General features: G+C 37.4%; 1 long non-coding RNA gene across 2 annotated transcripts in view; it reads left to right on the top strand.

Annotated features, from left to right (window-relative positions):
- Positions 1–1,373: 1,373 nt before the first annotated feature.
- Positions 1,374–19,330, top strand: part of LOC138067495 (uncharacterized) — a 146,117-nt gene continuing 128,160 nt past the window's right edge. For both annotated transcript variants that reach the window (XR_011141570.1, XR_011141571.1), the window contains exon 1: positions 1,374–1,477. This is a non-coding gene — a long non-coding RNA (uncharacterized lncRNA). The remainder of the gene's footprint in view (positions 1,478–19,330) is intronic.

Below are 19,330 nucleotides of genomic sequence, written 5' to 3' on the forward strand. Positions count from 1 at the left end.
TTTAACTGATCAATTTTCATTTTTTTTTATTGGTCAAGGCTTTACAAAAGATGGGTCAGGCTTCTTTCCATTTTGTGTGCTTTTAATTTTACTGAGTAGCATTATAGCTGCTCTTTACATGTTACACAAGAAAATAAAATTTGGAGAAGTGAAATAATAATAAAGGTTTGACCAAGAAATTTGAGTCTGTATTTCAAATTTCAATTTGAATACTTTTTGTGTAACAAATTTAAATTGTTGCCGTTTGGAAGACACCACCTCCCGAAATACTGCAGGAATAAGAGTATAAAATCAGATAAACTACCTATCTATCTGTAATACCTTCTGATTAAACTGATTTGGCTTATCATAACTGAAAATTATTTGTTAATAATTTGTATTGATGAGCTTTCAAATGAAGTATAAACAAATAACATATACTTCAAATGAAGTACAAAAAAGGCTAAGCTAACATCTGCTAGATATGTCCCACACCAAACCAAAGCTCTCAATTCTGCTAAAAATTATTCAGTATCTTAGAAGGAGTTACACTTCATACTTTGGCCATAGTGCCTGAACATTTTGACAGTTAACTAAGCATCTAATGAGACATTGTCACACTAATGATTATTGCAGAGAGGAAAAATTTGGACAATGTCATGACCCCTTTCCTCCCTTGGTCTCCCTTTCTTCCTTCCCTCCCCTTCCCCCAAGGAAGCATGGCCTGAAACGTTTTAAATGGTGCAAACAAAATAACGTACGCATCTCCACTGTTTGAAAAACGACACTGAAAGCATGAAACTGCAGATATACACTGAAAGTTCCGTGAGCAACTATTTAGTACTTATTTAAGAAGTTATTACTTAAGACAAAAGTTATGTGAAAACTCATCTATTCATTTGTACTCATCTCCTTCAGAGGAAAGTACCACTAGGACTCTGATTACACAGCTTGTGATGGGGCCCAAGTCTCGAGATCTTCTGTCACACATTCTCCTAAACCCCTTCAGTGTATTCAACATGCTCATTTTCCTATCTAGAAAAACTACGTTTCATTAGGACGACAGAAGCAGCTTTTGAAACAGAGAGGAGACTTGCCTCTGCTGGGTGGGAGCTCAAAGAGACTTTAAAACGAAACCAAGAGGTGACCCAAACCTGCTCCCTGGCCCTTGCGTCCCGGCGAGGAAGTCGTTACTCCCTGGCCTCCCTTTCGGCGCGGCGCTCCCCAGCCAAACCTTTCGGCGGCAGCCCCGGCCCGGGGCCCCGACCCGCCCGGCGCCCCCCTGCCAGCCCGGCACCTCCCTTCCAGAAGCTTCCACAGGAGCTGGTGTGCCGGCGTGGGGAACGGTCGCCTCCCTCGCCGCTGCGCCACCAGCGGGGAGCCCGTAGCTGAAAACATGCAGTCAGGCAAATGAATCGTTCCCATTCAGCAAGTTTTAAAGAGATGTTTACTGGAGGGATTAAGCTTTCGACACTACGTGGTGTCCTTCAGAAAAAAGGTAGGCTGGCTGGTTTGTTTTTCCTCGTTGTCATGATTTATGCTGCAGTTCTCTGTAGAGCTGAAGTCTGTATCTCTTCCGTCATTAGCAGGAGGCTGGTATCAAGTGGGCCGGAGTCTCTGTTAACTGTTAAATCAATCTGAAATACAAAATGAAAGGTACTCTACCATTAAGCATTAGTAACCATCATAAGGGATTAGCTAGTAAAATGCTGGGCTTCCGTAAAAGATGAGGAATAGAAGTTACTGTGTTAATTTTCAATAACCAGCAGCCTTCATATCTGCATATATTTACTAACTCAGAGGTTAAAATGAGGAGTAGCTTTTCTTTGATCTCGGTGAGTTTTGGATTAGGTTTACTATAGTAACTGGGTTTTTGCACAACAGGAGTTTTAAAATGTAAATAATTTAGACCTTTTTTGAGGCCTTAGTAAATAACAGTAATAAATGAAATAGTGTTTTCTTATTTGGCACCAGTACTTATTGTGTGAATAGTTTCTTCTTCTGTGGACTTACAGTTGATCTTAACTGCTTCCCTTTATTTATTTATTTATTTGATTTTTTTTTGCAAAACTAATTCTAATTTAAAAAAACTCAGTATTTTATATTAATTCTCTAATTATTTTTATACAATAGCCCTGATTCTTCTTAGGTGTGAGTAGAGGCTGATTGCCACAATTCATCTGGTGGGAGCATGAATTGTGTCCACCTAATGAAAACTAGATGTGCATTGTTCATTGCTTCTTACCTTTAGGAAAGAGGCTCTCCTGAATAGCAGAGCAATTGCAGGTTTAGCAAAGAACCCATAATGTATAGATTCTGCCGTCACAGTAGAGAAAAATATAGTAGGGAGCCAGCAATGAGCAAAATTCTTTCTCAGGCTGGTATTCACAGGGAGATCTGCTACCTTGCAGGAGGATGAGGAATGCGAGTAATGTTCCCAATAGTACTTTTTTTTTCCCTCTGCAGAAAGAAGACTATTAAAATTCAAATTCCTGCATCATTTCTGTCCAGTTTGACTTCTTTCCTCATTCCATTTTTCCCTTAGCTCCGCTTTTCCTTTACCTACAGTTATTCCGTAAGATTTTAATCTACCACATGAGCCAGGAACTAATTTGCAGTTGCTTGAAGCCAAAGCATGACTCACTTAAGCCAGGTGAGAGGTACTGCAGTGAGTGCCCAGTTTCTGCATAAAGCCTTTAGAAATTAGGTTTGTGGGGAAGACCTTATTATTCCTCAAAATACTGAATGAGATTCCACAGGATTCCAAGGAAAGCCATCTTCTTTGTCACCTACCAGCAGACCTGGTGCCTTTTTTTTTTAATCTCTCTCTCCTCCATTTGGTGATTATCCTTAAAATCTTAGGAAGTTAGAATTCTTGTAGCAAAGAGTTACTATTGCATGCTACAGTTATTTTGCTAGGTTGTGTGTGTGTGTGTGTGTGCTTTTCTGTAACCATGCACAATGAAATTACCTCCAATTTAATATTTCCTCATGTTAAAGGTTAGTAGAGTAGGTTCAAATTCAATCAGTGTAAGATGCTTCAGCTCCTGTTGGTTTCAAGGATACTTTCAACCTGTCAGTGGAACAGTATGAATCTTACTTTGGCCTTGAAGTAGCATCAGGAAGCTTTAGTCCAAACTTCTAAACTTAAGAAAGTTCTTAGCATTTAAAATGTCATATCGTGACATCTGTTCATTTTACTCTTATCATCTGCTTTTTCTCCTGTGCGAGGCATACAAAATGGAAAGAATAGTCAGAATGTCAGAAAACTTAAAAAACTAAGAGACCAAAGTGCATCTATCAAAACAAAACCTTTGAGACCAAACTAAATGCATTGCAAGCTTAATAATGAGTGTATGCTGTTATGAATAAGCACAGTGATTCATCTGAAGCTGTATAGACTGAGTGTTCCATGTTTTCTACTGGTACGAGTTGCGGATAAGAGCAGGACCTCTGACCGTAGCATTGTCCAGTAAGCTGACTCATTGTTAAACTGTTATTTTACCAAATGTCCTGCATATCATAGCCAATATGAACCCAGCATGATGACGCACAGTTGTGAGCGGCAACATACTCATGCTTGCATTTGACTCCTTCACACTTTTTGAATTTTTTAATAGATTAAATAATACTATCTTTTTTTTTCCTCTCTCTTTTTAGAGTATGGATGTGGCAGTTGTTTATTTCGGTCACCACCTGTAGCTGAACATCTTTACAGATTTTGGCTGGATTCAATCTATTTAAATGTAACTTCCAGTTCTGAATTACAAAGACTTCCTTTTAATATTACTCAAAGGTGGATTAAAAATAGAGCAAGTGGAAATGAAATTATGGAATTCCTTGAAATTACGGAAGAATGGAATGGAAAGAAAGATGTTAGAAACAGCACTTAAAGTAAATTCAGTCTTAGTTGTATTAGCGGATGTCCAATTGGTAGTTCCCTTAACTTCATCTCAGCTTCTGCTTTTTTTTTTTGTTTATGATGATATTGCAGAAGACTTTAGTTGTCATTGCAAGGACCATTGAAATCCTGTTATGTATAACTCTAAACAGTCCTTTTTTATGCCATGTTGCCCCTACATGGCAGATCTACACTTGTATGGGTAGATTCCTTTGTAGTGCTGGCTTTACGTGGCTATAAATCTTAGCTTATTTGTTGCTTCATGGATCAGTAATCGAATGATTTTTAGGATAAGCTTTTAGCTCCTCCAAATATTTAGAAACATATTTTTAGAACAATCTTTTCAATGATGTTGGATAAGCACACCAAAAGTGGTAAGAGCTGGTATTTTGTGGTGTGCATTTAGATAAGGGATGATGATGTTTTCTACTGTAGAAGACAGAGGAAAGAAAATGAACCTCCAGTAAAGATCTCTTTCTGTCTAGCAGTCATAGATCTGAAGTCAGCGTTAAGTAGATAACACTGTCAGTGAAACAGAAGTCGGTAGTTCTTCACTTAAGCTTCAGTGACCTTTCAGCTCTTAAACTGAACTATTAGGTTAGCTAAAAGTTTCTGTGAGCAAATTGGGTCGATGAAGAGGTGAATCACTGCTGAATCTGCTCGAGTGTAGTGTTCTAGCTGAAAGCAGAACAGGGAACCATACACCATATTCTCTTTAGCAACCGAGTTGGACCTACTTGTATATATTCATTAAGTGTGGACTGTAGTCCACACAAATACTCTCCACAAATGAGTGGAGTTCACCGGATTTTTCACAGAAAATATGTCAGGGGGACATTCTTAATGAGCTAGTCACACTGGATGCCAAAGAAAGTGAGGCAAAAGATCATTGCCCAAGATACAACAAGGCTGAATGTTTTACTACTATTCACTGTTGTGTTTTCTCAAATTACTGTTATGTTCTTTTCCCAGCTTTCCATGTGTTTTCTTTCTTTTATAGATTGTCTCAGGTCTTGCTAGTGGGGAAGTGGAATGCCTGCTGAATGCGACTGAAGAGAAATATTTGGGTTTTGGCTTGAGCTGCTAAGCTTTGTAACGCTTTTGTGGGTCTCTAGACTTTGAGTCACACAACTACCAATATCTTAGCTATAGGAATAACTATAAGAATGCTAAGCTATAACATTTGGTGTGAATGCTGGCTGCTAGGTTTACTTTCAAAATGCCAGTTATTTACACTCTTACTATTCAGAGTTGTTTATCAAAAATGTATCAATGAAAATTGTATCTGAAAGAAACTAAGACGAGGCAAAAAAGCCTTTTTTAGTCCTTCTAAAAGATGCTTGACAGGAATTGTCTTCCCAAATTTGAAGCATCTTGGTTGGCTCTATCAAGAGTTTAATCGTGTTAGAGAAGAGGAAATAATGTCAAAATGGTATTTCCACGTTCTTCTGCTTATGGATTTTATCAGTCCTAATCCTATTACAGTTTCATTATGTGAGTTAAACTAACATAAAATAATGAAAGCAAACGGCATTTGAAAAATTGGTTGATCTAGAAAAGTATGTCTAACGTGTACAGAAGTATAGATTCTCAGTATGTGTGACATGCCAATAGAGGGGTATCCGGGATTCTTTTGGATTCCAGGGTTAGTTGTACTGAACTCGACGGATCATTTTTCAAGTGTGAGAATTTATTAGAAATAAGAGGTTATAACAAAGCTAAAAGTGTAGTAAAGCGAGAAATATAACAAATTTGAAAATATGTACACATATCAGATCTCCAGTTCAGTCAGGGGTGCACGGTACAATGACCATTCTCGCCCTTTCCTTGAGGGCCACCCCTCCGGTACAGTTTTCCCAGGTTTCTCTAACAATGGGTGCACAGTACAGCAACTGCCCTCGCCCTTTTTGGGTCAACCTTCTGGTCTGATTTCCCCCGGTTTCTCCTCACCGTGCCGTTGACATCAGGGGCGACCCTGCTGACCGTGGGTCCAGGTCCGCACACAAACCAATGTGGCTTACTCCCTTTTATAGCCAATCAGAACAACGCCAGCCTACAGTTATACCAAAGCCGTACGGCTCTAGTCAATAGCAATGCGCACATCCCCGGGTATGCACATCCCCGGGAGCGCTGCTCCCTTGGTATCTGCGCCCATTAACAGGTCGTTTCTGCGGGGAATGGCTTCACAGCGTGAGCTGTTTATGGTGTGAGTCTGCAGTGTCCCTTTTCCTTTGTCTGGACTTGTCAATCATGGGGTCGCTGGAGGGTGTGCCCCCAGTCTACAGCAACCTCACAGCGCGGTGGTGCCGGCCGTAGCGCACCCAGGGTTCGTTAACTCCTGGGGAGCGCCCCAGAGCAAAGGCCTCTTCTGTCGGCTGCACCATCCGGAGTCCCAAGCTTGCCTGTGCCTGTGTGGCGCCTGTCAGTATGTTTGAGAGAGTTCTTACTTCATCCTCTAGCAGATTTTTGTAAATTCATGCCTCCTGGAAGAGCAAACATCACCCCCCAAGAGTGACATTAGTTCTTGTAGCAGTCACCCGTCTAAAAATAATTTAAGTAAGATAAGCTTCTAGGGGGAATTCTGTTTTGAACCTGCACCTGAAATACTTTATCTATTCTTTTGGGGGGTCTAGTAGGTAACTGACTCTTATGGAAAATTCAGGATTAATTTTGCATCTATATTTTAGTGTCTGTTGTGGGGAAAAAGTCTGTTACTAAAATCTGGCAGGAAGAAGTGTTTATTTCATCAGTGGATAGCATGTCCTTATTAACAGGTTTGAATTAAGGAGAAAAAAATGAAAATAAACCCAAGAACTCTTACTTAAGTGTTGTCACATCCTACTGCCCATGGAGAGAATAAAAAACATACAGCTAAGGTACCAGTTAGGTCAGGAGGCCTGAGGAGGCAGAATTGGTTTATCCTACATTTCTTCTCTCAGTATGTGAGCAGTGTCTTCAAAAATGGGATTTTTTTTGTTTATTTAACAAATTTTAAAATAATCTGTGAGGAAAAATGTGATGGTGGTTTTGCTTTATGTCGGCTCGTTACATAGCAGTAGATTCAGATAGTATCAAGTTGGACTTGAGAAAACGCAATTCGCTTTTAAGTCTTTTTCATTCTTAAAAACCATCTCAGATAAGAGTGAGTAATGTTTGTGGCTGCATACCTTACACAAACCTGTTAGATAAGAATCATAAGGGCTGCAAGTTGCTTCTTCCCCTCTGCTGAAACATCTACTAGAGAAATTTGATGTTACTAATGTGTATGTAATGTTTATTGTATTGAGAGAAATTACAGACAATTACAGGGGAAGAGGCCGCACGTGTATTTATTTTATTATTTTTGGCTCCTGCTTTGGCATGAGTTTGCTTCCAGAATGCAGTCCACTGCTTGGTTTTGAGCGTAAAACTGATTGAGATTATTGGGCAGCGTTGCCCAGGGAGCTGTGATTCTTGCACAGTAAGGTGTGTTTCTGCTTATACACATGGTCTTACGTAAAGGTTTACTGTCAGTTCCTCTCAAGGTTTGCTTTGTTCTGTTGGAAACAAATGTAGTACTGTTTAACTGAAGTGAAATGGATGCACTGTAAGGAGGCATCACTACTGCAGCATGTTCATTCACGAATATAGCCTTAATGGTGACAGTGTACTTCTGAAAATACATACGGGTTTGCTAGCTTACGTAAGGTTCTACAGTGATCATAGTTTTGCCAGCTGCTTTTCCCAAAATGGAACAGTGTTTCTTCTTTGCATGAATAGATATATATTTTTAAATTAAAAGTAGGTGGTGTCTCAGGGTAGGTTTTTTACCTTGGCTGGAAAGTGTAGTGTTCCTTAATCCTGTAACTGGATTCTAGTTTGCATTCCTTTGGTGATACTCTTGCAGCCGAGTGAATGGTTGGGATATTATTTTCTTTTCTGCTGTCATCTTCAGACTGACGGTTTGCTTTTGAGACATAAAACATTTTCTTTCAGTGTGGGTGGCCCTACAGGTATTCAGAGGGTTTATTTGGTTCATTTTTATTTTCCTAAACCAACTGGTGCCTGCAAAGTTGGGCTTAACTGTTGGAGAAGCTATTTCTGTACAGCCCTAGCCCTTATCTTTCTGCTTTCAATTTAAAATAGGAATAAGAGACGTATAGGCCTGATATTAAAAAGTTTAATTTCATGCAAGAGTTACTTCAGAAATGGGACATATGTTGCTACTACGGCTTTTTTTTATTTATTTTTCATTATTTCTCTGCTGAAAAGAGTGATTTATAGCTTATTAAAGCATTCTGTATTCTTAATTCACTTCATTGGCGAGATTGTCTGTGTGTAACGTCAATTAAAAACATTGTATAACAATGCATACATTATACAGTAGACTGTATTGAATTCCCCCTATTTATTTTCAAAACTAAATTTTTAAGATCTTATAATTTCTCCTGTATATTTAAGTAAGCAACTGGGAAGAAAGGCCACAATTTCTAATTTCCCTTTAAACAAAGACTGTTTATTTGGTTGTGGATTATAACAAGATATATCAATTTAGTTTGTACTGGTGTGTCTGAGTTTGTGTGTTTATGTGCAAATGATAACAGTATCAATAGCAGGAGTTTGAGATGACCACATTTCTCAAAAATGCTAAAGCTAGATGTATGAAATAAAGTGCTGTAGGTTATTCTGTTTAGTAAAGTAATGATACTCAACAAAACCCATCTTTCAGTGGAAATTTTTTGGAAAACTTTTTAGTATTCTTTTTTAAAAGTCAGTCCATTGTTTTTCACACTGTGTTAGTGTGTACATAGGATATTTTAAAGCTATGACATTTTCTATCAGGATGAAATTTTGCAGAGCTGAAAGTGGTGTACTGCAGGATGTCAAATTCTTGTCTTTCAGATTTCCTGATGTCTTTCTCAATATACGGAACTATAAAAAACAAGATGCTTGCAATTAAATATAAAGCATTTTCTTAAGCATTTATTTGAGTTCAATGAGGAAATTTGACTATTATTTAAAAAGATCTTTTTCTTGTTTTTTGTTTTAGATTACTCATACAGAAAAAGTCAAAGCTGATCCATGCTAAATGAGTTCATGTGAACATCACCACTGTATTATTTTACAGATTCCAGATGATTTTAATGAGATTATAAGGAGAGCCTCATTTTCTTGTTACGTCTTGTTGCTTTGTAAGACTATATTTAAGGTTTACTTTACCTGTTAGTCAAAAAATAAAAGCAAGTATAGGAAGTATTGGCAAGCAAGCTTAGAGATGGCTATACCTACTAGAGAGGCTTGAAATCACTGGTGTATAGCGATGTATTCTGCATGTAATCTGCCACAATTTCTTTTTATTTGCAGAACAGTTTGCATCATATCTGATCATCATAAAACTTTCTCCAGACAATAATTGCTACCTGAATCTAACATACAAAATAAGACATTTAATAAACTAAGAAAGATAATCTTCTTGCAAGATTTTTAAGATGGCATGCTATTAGTCAGCTTAATAACATATTTTACAAAATGTCTTTTACACAGACTTCTTTTATAAAATGTCAGTTTATTCTACCTTAAAACAAATCTCTGATTTTTTCCAGGCTTTAAAAAAGCTAAGGCTTTCTTATTCATCATAAATAAAAGTTTACTAGAGTAGTTGTGGATAAAATCTTATAAAACTGGACTCGAAAGAAATATCAGTGCTTGACTAACTCAAGGAAAGAAAGAAAAGATACGTAAAATTAGGAGAGCTTTCTAATACCTACAGCATGATTTTACATATCACAATCAGCTACAACTCAACCCTATCAGAAGGCAATAAATATTAAGTTCTAGAAAACTTGTTACATATGTAATCATTTCACCTTTTCCATAAACAACTGCAATTGGAATTTAGAACCATCAAGGGACAAAAGATCAGTTCATTAGGGGTTCACTAACTGAAAAGGGCAGATAAAAAAAATCTTTTGTCTGATACAGATGGACCTCCCAAGTACCATCAGTGAACAGCAGGCAACATGCTAATCACAAAGCAAGAGGTGTTCTCATTATTAGACTTATAAAGCATAACCCTGGTCACCACAAGCTTTGAAGGTACAGATCAACAATTATTCCACTAATTGTTTGTTCTGTTTGTGTCTCAGGCTAAAAGGAAAGAGTCACTGAAGCAAAAAAAGATATACACACAATTGCTACCTTAGTGACTTAGTCTGGTTTCAAGATCTCATTATTTATTATTTGTTTTGTAGTGCGTATCTGACTTTAAATTGAATGTACTGATGTATACTCCAAGAGGCATACTGTGTGACATTTGTGAAATCATTATGCGTGTTATTCTGGAATTTCAGGCACAAAAGCTGCTTCTTAAACTTCTGCCAGCTTCTTTTTTTGTTTTTGTTTCCAACCCAAGAAAGAAAAGTCACTCATTTTATCATTTGGAGATATCTCTGTTTAGATTAGACACCCAAGCGCTGGCAAGCACATTTTTGGAGATTACCTCCGTCTGAGCAAGTGCACCTTTTGACACATCTTTAGAAAACAGAATTTTTTTAAAATGTAATATATTCATCCTCATATCTCTTTTCTGAAAAGGATTCAGCTGCAAGGTCTTGAAAGCAGTATTGTCCAAATGATAAAATAGCTATCCAAGAAGATCAAAAATGACACACTCATCTTTGAATTTCAATTCTGGTCTTTGCATAAAATTTGTAATATTTATTAAATCAACTCCTACAGCAGATGTAGAAGTATACAGACATATCTGGGATCCAGTTAGAGAAATCCTTTACTCTGTTCAGTATTGAAAGATTGTTTTCCAAGGTTAGCTGTTGATCCATAAAGTATAATCAAAGCTGATCAGATTAATATAAATGGCCTGCAGTCCTTCAGACTAATAAAAACCTGCAGATGCTGATTTGAAGACTCCACGGAAGGAACACTTGCAGTCCTGGTAGAGAACCATTGACCTAGAAAGTTTCTTGATTATGACTACTCTCATAATGACTGAGCCAAGAAAGATAGCATGCAGAGGTGAAATTCAACAGTCACATTATATATTTACAGTCACATTATATATTTAGCCTTTTTCTAAGGTTATGAAAATTATCTTTCACAACATAATGGATACAAATATAGTAAGGCAGCAGCAGTGTTCTGGTAGCAGACACACGTTCATCAGAACATTAAGGCAGTCTATTGGAAAGAAGGAAGCTCCTGAACAGCAAAAGGAACAGGACAGAAAGGAGACATATTTTTCTCTGTGAATTGAAAAAAGGAAAGGAGCAGTTATACTGCAACATTGTGGATGTTGCACATCCACATTTGTGACAAAGTGTTGACAAAGTGTTGCACACTTTGTCCATGATCTTAATGAACCTAGGAATTTATGGGAGCTTTTTTTGGACAAAACAGAAGGAAAAATGATATATTTGCAAAATGCAAAGAAGTTAGAAGGAATAAAATGAGGAAGACTATAGAACCTACCTGACTTCTGGTACTGATGCTTGAGTGCCTAAAGGCAAACATTGTTGTGCAACTGAAATCTGGTTGCACTTATTTATTTATTTTCTCTTGTCAAATTATTTTTCCCGAAGGACACAGATAAACCACTTTTTTTTTTTTTTTACTGCATGAGGATAGTAATAGAGTGATTATCTATTCAGTTTTCACTTAGTCCTTTGTTATTTGGGCAAATCCTATTGTTGTAGGTCGTGTCCTACTATTCAGTGTAAGTTTGCTTGAGGAAGAGCTAATGGGGAATCTTGGTAGCTGGTTTGCTATATTATAGCTAAAGAACTGTGGTCCTCCACTCGTAGCATATGTTATGCTGTCTCTTTGTTTTTTTTTTTTTAATTACAGTTGACTTTGAATGCTACATTTTTTCCCCCAAGAAAGAGATCAACTAGATTAGGCCTATAGAAGAAGCTGTATGTACCTACCTCTAAGTAAGATAAGTTTTCAGTGATGTGTGATAGAAGGAGCAAGGAGTTTATGAGAACTCGTCCCTAAAAAAAAAAAGTCTACATGCTTGTAAAAGGAGATCCAAGCTCTAAAATAATCAGGGCATGGAACAAGTCTAATTTTAATTTGCTTTAGCGAACATGTTTTACAAACATGTAAGAACGATACCTTCATTTGGTTTTCATTTTTGTATTCAGCAACCATACCAAAGTTTTAAATATTTCGGTCTTTAAAATATTTTGTTATGTGTACTTAAGTTCTCATAGTGGAACTCGCACCAAGGATTCCATAAGTCTGTGTATTAATAATTTACTTTATTCCAAGTAAGTCTGACACAATGGTGGTCTACATCCATAGGGTTAAGTAGAGATGGGTATCCAATTCAAGAGTACTCTTGCATTTTATTATATATAATGGCTTGATAAGAGCGGAGATGTTACATATTTCATTGAAATATTTAGGAAGGTTTAACGCTTTGAAGAGGTATGAAAATTACCAGATATTTTTTATGACTAAGTTGAACTTTTTGAACCATGCACTTCCCTTTCTGCATTGAATTAGAGAACAATTCTACAATGATTCAAAAGACTATTACTCTTTTGATATGCTAAAGTACACTTTTACAAATGAGCTCCTAATATGAATGAAGACCATGTATGACATGTGACTCTTCTTACTATCAGATTTCTTTCTACCTCTTCTCCTTTCAGATATAGAAATATTAAATTATGACTTGTTTTCATGCCGCTTAGGTTTTTTTCAGATAACACAGCCAAAAGGTAGGGTGTTTTTTTTTTTATTGCTGAGTTCCATGCACAGAACAAATTGTGAGACATTCATGGTTCAGGTGAAAGTTTCAACTAGTCCAGTTTAACTACCTCTGCCTGGACCAGCACAGCAAACTGCATCACTGCTGGCAACCAGGACATCATCAGGTCCTGTGTCCCTCATGCCTGGGTGCGAGTGCAATATTACGTTGGGCACAGGGATGCCTCTGAGGCCTCATGTTTATCCCACAGATAGGGTGGTAACTATTGGACTTTGAGATGACACGATATTGAAATGAAACTGACGTTTCAAGAATAGCCAGCCTGCTGCTAAGTTCAAGCCAGACTGATAGTTCTCAGTAATCTAGCAAAAGCTGCGACCAGTCTGTATGGGCTATGTGAAAGGACAGAGCTGGTAGGCTGCTCTTGTCCAAGAGCAGGGTAGGAGCCCTTTAGGCCCAGGGTCACTTGTCCTGGGCCAATAGAGGCTCACTGAACTGAAGTGGGGCGGGGGGAAGGAGTAGCTGTAAATGGATTCCTGGGGAAAAATAAGAACAGGGCAAAGATGTATCATCATGCTTCCCTTCTTATGCTTTCCTAGACAGCAACTCCTTTCAGCTGAGGGGATTTCTGGAGCTTTATACAGTTTGTCACTGTGGTACGGTTTGTCATTTACAGATGTGCAAACTTACCAATAACAAAAGGTTGTAAAGAAGTCTGTGACAGTGTAACTGGGTCAAAAAAACCTGTAAAAGAGGGGCCAAAGCATAAGAAGGACAGAAGCCAGAATGATTTTTACTTTATCTTTGTTTATAAAATTGGCAGTTCTAGGGAAAAGCACTTCTTCACTTACAGTGGATCATACTTTATTCTGAAGTCATTTTAGTTCTATAAGCAGGGACTCTTTTAATAATGTAGTTTAGCATAAATATTCCCTAAGATATTACACAGTGCAATTTAGATTCTGCTATGAGTAGGACTAAGTTTGAAGGTTCATTTATGGTATGTACCTCAGAGTAGTAGTAATTCAAGGCACAGTTTACACTAACAACATCAGCTTCAATCATTTTTCTTTTTAGTAACTGTACATTTCAAAAACATGAGTTTACAATAGTAGTGTAGGATGTACAGGTAAAAAAGTACTTAACTTTCCGATGAAATATCCTATTTTAAGTTTAGTCTAAATTTACCAAACTTTCATCATGGCTAAGGTTCAGAGAAGGGAAAAAAATTAAAATGCTGTTGTTCATCTCTTAAATTCCATTTACCAAAACACTGTAAATTCTTCTGGTTTTGTTATAGCTACTTGCAGTTATGTAGTGAGAGTCAGTGTTGCAAAAGACATGTCCTTTCACCGTTCCATGTATAAATGTACTCAGATCTAGCCAGTGGCTAAATCTGAAAATCTCAGTTCATAGAAATTCCACAGAGAAAAGTTTCCAAAAGTTATGTATTTAGGGAGAACTTTTATATGCACATTCTGAGTGGCCAGTTTCATCACACTCCTGAAGATAAACTTAAACTCATGACAGGAACGGAAAATTGACAAAACAAACCCAGAAAGATCTGTTTCTTGCTGGTAAACAGGAAGCTGCCTTTGTGCAGCTTTCATACAAAATCACTGCTCTCCCTCATTTACCTTTAAGCACATAATCAATGCATCTAAGTACACTAGGTTTGACATGAGAAACTAGTCACGCTCTATAGCCAAAATTTTCAATAGTGTTTGTGACGGAAATGATTGGTTTCAGCAGCTAAAAGTGAGATTTCTGCGTTTTGACTGTGACAGATTTTTTCGTTACACAAACAGCCACAAGAGTTTCCAAATAGGAATGGGAGATAATTGTGCAGGGTAAGGCAAATATGCCATCTCTCATATTAAAAGATGTAAAAAAGGGAAATAAACAGTGGGCATGAGGGGCTATAGAAAATAAAACTAGTGAAAGGTTAACAAAATATGTAAGAGTAGGAAAAGTCTCTGTCATACTTTAGATAAGCCTTTTCTTTTCACTGGCTGAACTATTCAACTTCTTTACATTGAATAGTTGCTAAATTTACTGAAAACTCTTTCCAGCTAAAAATGGGTGTGTAGTAATCATTTGGAGCAGATTTGTAATGGCATATTTGGGCACTGATAATGCCTTCCTACTCTGAGTAAACCTTATGGGTATCATTACATCCTACTTACTGTTTTGCTGAAGAGTTGCAGCTGTTGTATTTAGGTGAAATTTTATCATGCTTCAGAATTCACCGCTGGCATATAATACTATGAAAACACAAAAAAATACAATGAAAGACAGCAGGTAGGAAGTGTGAGGTACAAAACACAAACGTTTACTTTCCATTTCTATTTAGGATTATACAATACTTAATTTTGCTCAGTCTGTTTTGCACAATGGGTTGTAACTAGCAGGTTGACTTAATTAAATATTGTTAATTTTACTGGGAGATTTCACTAAAAGAATGTAGACAAATGAAACAATCTGTCACAGCTTTGTAAATAATTATTCTTGCTTTGCAACAAAACTAAAAACATGATTCCTATAAATAGTTTAATGCTGCTATTAAATATTTGTATTTCGTAATGTAAGATTGAATTCAAAACAGAATTTCAAAAGCAAAATTTTTCAGTTTTGAGGTATCTGTAATGAGAAAATAATGAGCTAGAGTATGAGCCAAGGAAAGAAAGAGAATTAAACCTTTCTGAAAGGCAGGCATTTTTTTCTCTTTCATTTTTAGGGGTACCATAAATATCAGTATCGCACTGATGTGAATTTTGACCAAGTACTCTTCTGCAGTTATTTTATGTTACCTATTCCTCTATCCCTTCTTTAATTCATATGACAGTTTGAATTGTAGCTCTACAGGGCTCATATTTCTATCCATTGAGCTATGATTCTCCACAACAGAGAAGTGTCTTTACTGTGTCAGTAGGGCAAGAATTATACCATTCATTTTTTTAATTTACTTCTGCAACAACAGAAATGAAAGAAAATACGTCAGCTAGCAAATTATGTTCTGATCATCTGGGATGCAGGTGAAGAGAGAGCACATAAAAGCCTGCCATGTTGTATTCCTGTTTGATTTACATCAGTTCTGAGTCTGCTATAAATTAGTCTTAATTTACTAGAGGAAAGCATAGCATCCTCAAGTCATCATGTGGCCACAACTTCTGAGAGGACATGAGCTTTTCAGTAAATACAGAGACTTTTGCAAACTGTAAATCATCTGTGAGCCACTACTGTTCTACTAATTACAGTAAGAAGCTGTGCTCATTAGCTGTTCTCATCTGGTTCACTGCACGAGATAAATAGTCCGTAAATGAGCCAGCAATTATGGCTGTATTACTGCTACCAGCTCTGTTCATATCAAAATATCTTCACCAAATGTAGTGCTTCTTGGTATTATCAGGTAGGAATTTCATAATCGTGTTGAAGCAGTTAATTGGGAGATTGTTTTTTGGAAGATGGAGGAGCTAAAAATAGAAGGAATTCTATGAATGATTGGCTGTCAAAAGTATGTTCAATTCATGTATGATACCTTCTTAAACCAGGCAACAACATAAATAAATAAATGTCTTAGTGAACTTAAAGAGAATGTGCACCTTGCTATTCATCCTCACTTCTTGTTCTAATAGTAAACTTCAGTTATAAACTGAACTTCAGTTCACTGTATATAAAGATTTAAATATGAATAGGAAGCTTTAAGGATTTAGTAGTTTTGAAGGCTGTATGAGAAATTAGTCATGTAAGAGCTATCACTAGCCTGTATCCTATACGAATATAGGAGGAGCTACGAACTTGCTGTTGTGTGCCTTCTGATCAGCCTTCTGACTGGTGCCTTCTACAGCAAGGTTCTTCAGGAAATAACCTGTACACCAAATACAGCCTATATGTCCCATCTAAATGGCGTGCAGATGAGTTTTTGGATAGGAAAGTGTGCTTTCAACTCAGAGGGATGGAGCTAAAAGCATGAGCATAGCTTTTCTTACCTCCAGTCTTGCGCATATACAAAGCTGTAAACACCTGCGGACACAGTCATTCCAGTTTTATGTCTCCTGTTGGTTTGGGTACATCCTCCTCTATTTTGCGACTTGTTCTCAACAAAAAATTGTTGAAGTACCTTGCTGTAGAGTTTATATGGATTCTGCTTGTGCTGGCCGAAAGGCCACCCATCTGCTCTCCTCATTCAGTGGAGTTCGGATGTTGTTCTTTTTAATGCCTGTGTTGCTCAGGAGTGTTTGGCCACAATATATAATTAGAACCATTTTTCACACAGGTAACTGATGTTGCTGAGAGAGAAGGCATTCAAAGAGAAAATAAACAGTGAACTTCAAGTTTCTGAGAGAAAAAGTATCTTTAAAAGACATGTCCTAGAGAAGCAATACCTAAACTACAGCATACTTCAAGAACTTTATAAGTTTGATTTAAATAACATGATAGCAGAATAAAAATCAGTAGTTAAAATTCTAGGATGCCTCTATAAGAACATATGTGGTTGCGAAAGTAAGTGTCCCTTAATATGTGAGAGATGTTTTATACGGCTTCACACAACACAAGCACCATTAATTCATCTCAGTTGTCACAGGCAAATGACTGGCTTCTTAGTACTGGGCTCAGTTCCATTGGGCCAAGGCTTAGGGAGCTAGGAGCTGTAACACAATGAAGCAGTGGCTACCATGAGTAACTGAGTAATTACAGTTCTGTATTTTCAAAACGAGCTCCAGGATTGCGGTGTGCTCCTCTGAAGTGCCTCTATACTGGAGAATCAGTGACAACTTTTCTTTTATCATACTGGAAAGTAGGAGCTGCCTATAAAGACAGATGTTTCTTCTCTTCCTCTGCAGGAGTGGCTATAGACTTATCCTCCTTTGGCTGCTCCTCAGTAGGGAATGTAACTGTTAGGCATCAGGAACATTTGAGGTGTGGCATGAGGCACGATTGTTCCAAAGGACAGTATGGTGAGTGAAGAGGAAATGAAAGAAGGTGATCAGAAAGAAGGGGTCTTTTGCGAAAAGGAAGGAGAGATAAAATATACTGAAAGTTGGTGACAGGAATACTCAGTTTACTGATGTTTCCCAGGCTCCCAACTTCCCAGAATACTTACTCTCTTCCTTACATTTTAGCAGGTATCTATCAAGTAAACCAAGGGTAGATCATTTATTTAGGGTTTGGGTTACTATTACATAGACATAATTTTGAGGGAGGATTAACAGAAGGGGCGGAGGGGGAACCCAACATTCCCTATTATTTATATTTTCCTAATATGATTATCCTGCACTTTCAATAGAAGTATGCGTTTTACATATCCTGAAGCTGCAGATTCCCATTACAGATGTGAGAACGGGTGGAAATAGTTCTCTTTGATAACATTCAAATGCTATCCTAATTCTAGTATTGCTTATATTAGCCTGATTCTCAAACCCTCTACTCTTATTCCCATGAAAATACAGTAACAGCTGTGCATGGGGAACCAGCAGTTGCGATCATTTGTTTCTGGGACTGTCATAAGAGATGGTCCATGTTGTTTTCTAGGCAGGTTCTGGAATATTATTTTAAGTCAAGACCTGTCAGAAAATCAAACTTTTATCTTGCAAGAACTGTTGAGTTTTGTAAAATTGTTTTTATCCTGCATTACAATGAAAGCAAACTCTTTCAACGATAACTGGCAAAAATAATGTGAGAAGAAGAGAAATAATGCAAATGAAGCAGAAACCCAGATTTTAGGCATCCGTCTGGATATGGGAGATCCTGCAGCCGGTCTCATCACTTTGCTTTCCTGAAGAAATTATGTACCTATGAACGTTTTGTTCCAGATTACATTTTTTCCATTAAAAGTTTTGTCTTCAGTGAATCACAGTTTCCTGATGAGACAAAAAATATTCCCAAACAGCTCTGTTTACGACTTCTTCCTGTCAGGTAATTGTCCTGGAATTGTTAGATGTGATTCTCCCTAAAAAGTAAACTGTCAGAAACCACTAGCATCTTAACCTGGTTAAGAAGCCTCTTCCCAACCCCTGCCCCACCTTGAGGAGGGAGATGTTGGCATAGAAGGAAATAAGGACAGCTTCAAAAGCATTTATTTTTCTCAGATGAAGAGCTAGATCCACTATAATGGTCCCATTGCCTTTTTTGAGGGGAGTTGTATCATAAAATCAAACCATGGTGAATGAATTGTGTCTATACTTCTTTGCGAACTTAGCATTTCTGATTTTAAAAAATGCATTATACTTTCAGATAACTGCTGCTCAGCACATGAACTAAAACACAGTTACTAGGCTGTTGATCTGCATGTCAGTGTAAAGTATATCTCCAACCAATAAGTGTTCAACTATTTTGCTAACAGGCCCTTTGGATTCAGCAGCCTTTACACCTATTTTTTTGTATAATTAAAGCCTGATTTTAATGGCTGAAAGGAAGAGAATCTACTGTGGATGGTTTTTTCTTTTGTTATTTTTGTTAAATGTAGCAACAAACAAAGGAAGAGGGATACAAAAACAGGGCTGTGGTAAAGCAAAAGGTCGTACTCCGATGTTTCATGTTAATTCTGCAGAATTATTATCTGTGCAGGGACTGGCAGACTTAACAGTACCTTCATGTTTCATTTGCTAGTTACTCTGCAATTAATCCAGGTGCTGCTGGGGAAATGACTCTCAAGTTTTACGGGAGTAATCAGCATGTAAATGTTGGCAAGATAAAACCTCCAACACAGAGTTCAGGTGCAGCACTCAATGCAGATGGAA

The sequence above is a fragment of the Struthio camelus genome, chromosome 5 (genome assembly GCF_040807025.1).
Source record: "Struthio camelus isolate bStrCam1 chromosome 5, bStrCam1.hap1, whole genome shotgun sequence".
NCBI classification, from domain to species: Eukaryota; Metazoa; Chordata; class Aves; order Struthioniformes; family Struthionidae; genus Struthio; species Struthio camelus.